Source organism: Macaca thibetana, chromosome X (assembly GCF_024542745.1).
Source record: "Macaca thibetana thibetana isolate TM-01 chromosome X, ASM2454274v1, whole genome shotgun sequence".
In the NCBI taxonomy this organism is placed as follows: Eukaryota; Metazoa; Chordata; class Mammalia; order Primates; family Cercopithecidae; genus Macaca; species Macaca thibetana.
The window spans coordinates 92,279,442-92,285,441 of NC_065598.1; positions in this window are offsets into that span (position 1 = coordinate 92,279,442).

The following is a 6,000-nucleotide window of genomic DNA, read 5'->3' on the forward strand; positions in this document are numbered from 1 at the left end:
GAAACATTAATCTGGAAATTATGACAGAATGGAATTTCTTTTTTTTTTTTTTTTTTTTTTGGAGACGGAGTCTCGCTCTGTCGCCCAGGCTGGAGTGCAGTGGCCGGATCTCAGCTCACTGCAAGCTCCGCCTCCCGGGTCTACGCCATTCTCCTGCCTCAGCCTCCCGAGTAGCTGGGACTACAGGCGCCCGCCACCTCGCCCGGCTAGTTTTTTTTTTTGTATTTTTTAATAGAGACGGGGTTTCACTGTGTTAGCCAGGATGGTCTCGATCTCCTGACCTCGTGATCCGCCCGTCTCGGCCTCCCAAAGTGCTGGGATTACAGGCTTGAGCCACCGCGCCCGGCCTCTCAGAATGGAATTTCTTGACTTTCATTCCAAATTAGACTGAAGTGGTGAATTTCACTTTTGGTTTGTGAAGATACAGTCCAAAAGCAAAGAATTCTACTAAACTTCCAGCCTCTTGAACACAAGTTAGAGTCCCTTTCTCACTTTGATCTTTATGTTTCTACATCTTAGCCAATTCTTCTTTTTTTTTTTTTTATAAAACTAAATTTATTTAGTTTATGAGAAATTATGTGGTTATTAAAATTGGTTATTTCTATGTAATAGCATTCTCTTGATGTAGCAAAGAAGAAAACAGATCAATCTTCATGAATTAAGATTTTTAACCATCTGAAATAATAAAATGGATGCATATAACATCTTGAAATTAGTTTCACCTCTGTTACTCTAGTTTTGTAAAGCAGACACTAAAATAAACATATACGTGTGTTTGCATATGTGTGCGTACACAGACATAAACATATATATGTACATTACTTATTATTTGTCCTCTGTATAGTAGTGTGTATTATATGTGTATGCATAAATACTATGTTCATATACTATATACATACATGTACAGTGTTTATTCTTAAATAACATCTTGCTGATTTTCTAGCATGATTCCTACAGTGATCAGGTCTTTCCAATTTGTCATAAGGTAACTGTCCAACTCCAAGGTACAGAAGAAGCCCACTTCTAGTTAATTGCAAAATCAACATTTAAATCCTAGGCAAGCATTAAGGCCCAAATAAAAACTCAGCTCCTATATGAAGCATTGCCCCATCAGCCCAATCCACAGACACACTTGCTTCAAGTCCTACAGCAATTATTAGCAATATCACATTTTCAGAAATTACCATATGCTGCATATGCTATTTGGTTGTTTCCAACTGTAAGTTTCTTGAGAATAGTGATCATATCAAACAACAAACCTATGTTAATTGAGCACCTACCATGTACAACATGCTATTAAATACTACTGGGAATATCAAAAACAGACAAAACAAACAAGATAACCCATGGTTCCTGCCCTTATTTAAAGAGGTTTTAGCTTATTAAGCCTACACAGCACATTACTGCATGTTGTTCATTTGGAGTGATTGAAAATCAGGGTCAACTTCCATGAACTTCCTAATCTTTCTACCACTTCAATTCAGAGTTTCTCTGTTGCTACATCTACTCTCTCACCCTTCTTTCCAGCCTCAGAGAAGGGTCTTCTTCCTTTAAAATTTCACATTAGTACTTGTGATCTTGAACATATCTCTCTTAATACTCTCCAGGCCCTTGGACTTCAAATTATCGCCTCATCTTTCAAGCATTTTCCAAACGTTTTCAATTGCCTCCTCTCCTCTTACATCTCCTACCACTCCCTTCACTTGTCTTACCCCAAACCCAAATCCAAACTCCCACAGATCTCAACTAGTCTGAAAAGACCTTTGCTTGAACTTGCTACTTCTATCCATCATTCTAATTTATCCCCACGTTGACTAACAAATTTTCAGCAGTGTGGGCCTGTACCTTCATTGTTCGTTATGGAAGCTACACGTTCAGAATGGTTTCCTGCTCCCACGTATATAGGCTTTTTCTCAGACCTCGTTCCTTCCTAAGATAGTTCCATGTAACATGTAACAATATTGTCCATGCTCTCTTTTGTGAAAAACTTCCTTATGTGGACTTTCAGGATGCCTTTCCTACTTCTCTGAACACCCCTCATTCCTCCTTGCTGGCTCCTTCTCCCATCATATCCTAATAATGAGCATTCTCTAAGCCTCAACCCTCGGCTTTTTATTTCTGTGTTTATACTCTCTCCATCTGAGAATGCATCTGTTCTCAAAGCTTTAACTATCTGCTAATGCAAAGAAACCTAAAAGGTAAATTAGATAATTTTATTGCTCCCAGATAATATCTTTCAATAACTTTATGTTACAAAAAAATAAAATTTAGGCCGGGCGCTGTGGCTCACACCTATAATCCCAGCACTTTGGGAGGCCGAGGCGAGTGGATCACTTGAGGCCAGAAGTTTGTGACCAGCCTGGCCAACATGGCGAAACCCCGTCTCTACTAAAAATACAAAAATTAGCCAGCATGGTGGTGCACACCTGTAGTCCCAGCTACTCAGGAGGCTGAGGCAGGAGAATATCTTGAATCCAGAAGATGGAGGTTGCAGTGAGCCAAGATGGCACCACTGTACTCCAGCCTGGGTGACAGAGTGAGCCTCCATCTCAAAAAAAAAAGAAAAAAAAAGAAAAGAAAAGAAAAGAAAAAAGAAATAAACAAAATGTAATGTTCTTTAGATGCTTTTCAAAGCCATCCATGATCTGGCTTCTGCCTTCCTCTCTAGCTTCATTCTGTGCCATGTCCCTTGCTCTATAAGCTCCAGTCACCTTGGCCTTCTTTCTGTTCTAGAGCACAACAAGATCTCTTTCACACCCAATCCTTTTTGTTCCCTCTTCCTGGAATGCTCTTGTTTCTACTTTTCCTGGCTGTTCCTTTCTCATCTATCAGTTCTCAGGTGAAATAGCACTTTCTCCCAGGCTTTCTTTGACCACCTAATGTAAATAGCACTTTCTCCCAGGCTTTCTTTGACCATTTTACCTAATGTAAAGTAGCCCTCCCTTCATAGAACTGACCATGATTCTATTATTATATGATTCTATGATTATACATAAACACTTTCCTAGTTTGTCTGTCTCTCCCTCTTGACTACAAGCATCTTGAGGGAAAGTGCCACGTCTGTCTTATTTGCATTCTAACTAGCCCCAGTGTCTAGCATAGTGCCTGACAGAATAGGTGCTCATTAAATGTTTGATGAATGGATAATTCAAAGTTGGAATTGTTCAACTTTGACCTGATTTTTTCCAGAGTTCCTGTCTCATATCCTAGTTCCCTATTGGTCCTTTACGTTTGGATGTATCCTCCCTAACGTGCTATATCCCAAAATTATCTCATCTCACAAAACTGCCCTCCTCTCCTAATGATAATTTTATGTCTATGTTTTAATAATCTCGCCCAGGCTTGAAATTCATAAGTTATCTTTAACTCTTTAACTCCTTCCTCTCCATCCCCCTCCCACTCCCATGAAAACCTTTTTTTTTTTTTTTTTTTTTCCCCAGACATAGTCTCACTCTATCACCCAGGCTGGAGTGCAATGCCTCAATCTCAACTCACTGCAACCTCCGCTTCCTGGGTTCAAGAGATTCTCCTGCCTCAGCCTCCCAAGTAGCTGGGACTACAGGCATGCACCACCATGTTCAGCTAATTTTTTTTTGTATTTTTAGTAGAGATGGGGTTTCACCACGTTGGCCAGGCTGGTCCTGAACTCTTGACCTCAAGTGATCTGCCCACCTTGGCCTCCCAAAGTGCTGGGATTATAGGCACGAGCCACTGCACCCGGCCCCACCAAAACCTTTAATCTTTCTGCTGGGATATCACTTGATGATATCCTTTTCTTCACATCCATGGTCACCACTCTGGTTCAGCCTGTTATTACCTATAGTCTAGTTCAGTGAGTGATCTCCAAAGTTTTTTATCCTGTACCCCACTCAGATTTGTAATAAAATGAATACTCATCCTCAATATTCGTATTTATATATTAGATACATGTAATCCAATGATAATATGCTTCCATTCCTCATTCTACTCCCTCTACTTTAGTAATTCAGATGTATTTTATAGTTCCTCAAATGTATCAAGAATGTTATACCTCTGTACCTTTGCAAGTGTTCTTCGTCCCTGAAAAATCCCCATTTTAACTCTCTATTCTATAGGATTCTGTTTAAAGTATCACCTTCTCTGTGAGACTTTTTCTGAGCTCCCATCACACACACACCAGTACCACCACAAGCACCAGCAGCACCACCACCACCTTGAAGTATATTTGTCTATTGTATAGACATCTATACGCAAGTAGAACACTAAATTACAGATATCTGCTTATGTTTATTTCTCCCTCTGGACCAAAAGTCTCCAAACACAGACAACTAGCAGTAAAAATGTTTGAGTATTCACCCCCCACATAAACATATGATTGTGTTACTGTATGTATCATATTACTGTATGTTATATACTACTAGATTATATTTATTACACTGCATTTACATTCCTATAATATATACATTATAAATTATGAAAAGTAAAATTGCAAAAGTATGAACTGAAACAAAGATGAATAGTAACTGAAGTTCTAATCCTCTTTCCCTCCCACTATATTGTTTTGAACACACCTTTGAGGCTTTGAGGTGTTCGTATTCTTTTTTGTTGTTGTTTTGTTTTTTGTTTTGTTTTGTTTTGTTTTTTAAGAGATGGGGTCTTACTCTCTGTCACCCAGGCTGGAGAGTGCAGTAGTGTGATCATGGCTCACTGCAGCCTCAAACTCCTGGGTTCAAGCAATCCTCCCCCTTCAGCCTCCCAAGTAGCTGGGACTACAAGCACGTGCCACCAAGCCCAGCTACACTCCTTTTTGGAGGCGTGTGGTCTATTCTATACTATTGTAATAACTTCCAACTCACAGTAATCTCTCCCTCTGATAGACCCCTATGGCACTTGATTGGCATTTTTGGTAGTTCTTATACAACTATCTAATTTGAAATTAACAAAAAAACTTTAACGATTACTTTTATTTGACAATATTTACTGAGTGCCTATAATATACCAAAAATTTTTCTGGACTTTGGGGTTACAGCAATGAACAAGACAGACAGGGCCCCTGTTTTTACGAAGCTTACATGCTGGGATGGAGAGAGACAGAGATCAAGATAATTGTATCATATGATTGTAAGCAGTGTGAAGATCTATAGTCTTATAGTGAGAAAATAGCAAGCATTCAAATTAGGCAGATCTGGATTCGAATCTAGAGTTTACCACATATGAGGCCTGTGATTTAGGCAAATAATTTAATCACTCTGATTTTGTTTTCTCATCTGTAAAATAAGATTAATAATTATCCTCTCAAAAGGGTGATTGTGAGAATTAATAAGATAATGTATAAGGTTTCTAGAATAAGTGTCTAGCCAGTCATATTTTATGTGTATTTTGTAAAATCTTCATAGCTAAAACAGTATACATTATATTATATCTCTATTTAAAGGAATTTACATTAATACTAGAAATAGGATATGGAAATTCTCTTTTCAGTTCACCTTAATTAGATAAATTTGAGAGCAGATTTGAATGTGAGGAATATACTTTGGAAAATATTAAGGAAGGAATGTTTGGAGCTAGCTGTCTGCCTAAGATAAGAAAAATAATTGCTTTTGACAGTTTATTTACCTGACAACTTTCCTAGAAGCTGAAGTTTTGGCAATTCATCTTTACTGAATATTAGTTGCCTCTGAGGCAGCCTCGAGCTCCACAGATTACAACAGGCTGGAGAGAAGCAAATATAAAAGAAGAACAAATGGAACCCCAAATTGTCTTTCATGTTCAATCCCCTACCTTCATATATAAAATGGCCTAACCCTACAGAGTTAAGATATTCATCATTTGCTTCCTAGGTTTTCATTTGAAAGATATAGCAAAGCCTAGCACAGCCTCTCTTCCCAGACTGAACGCAGAGATAGATAAAGCCTAACTACCAACAGCAAAGACAGTAAAAAGCTATACTACCCAAGTTTAATTAAGCATGTAGTGGTGACTGAGGCAGAGGAGTTGTAAGGTTCAATGTGACTTCTGAGA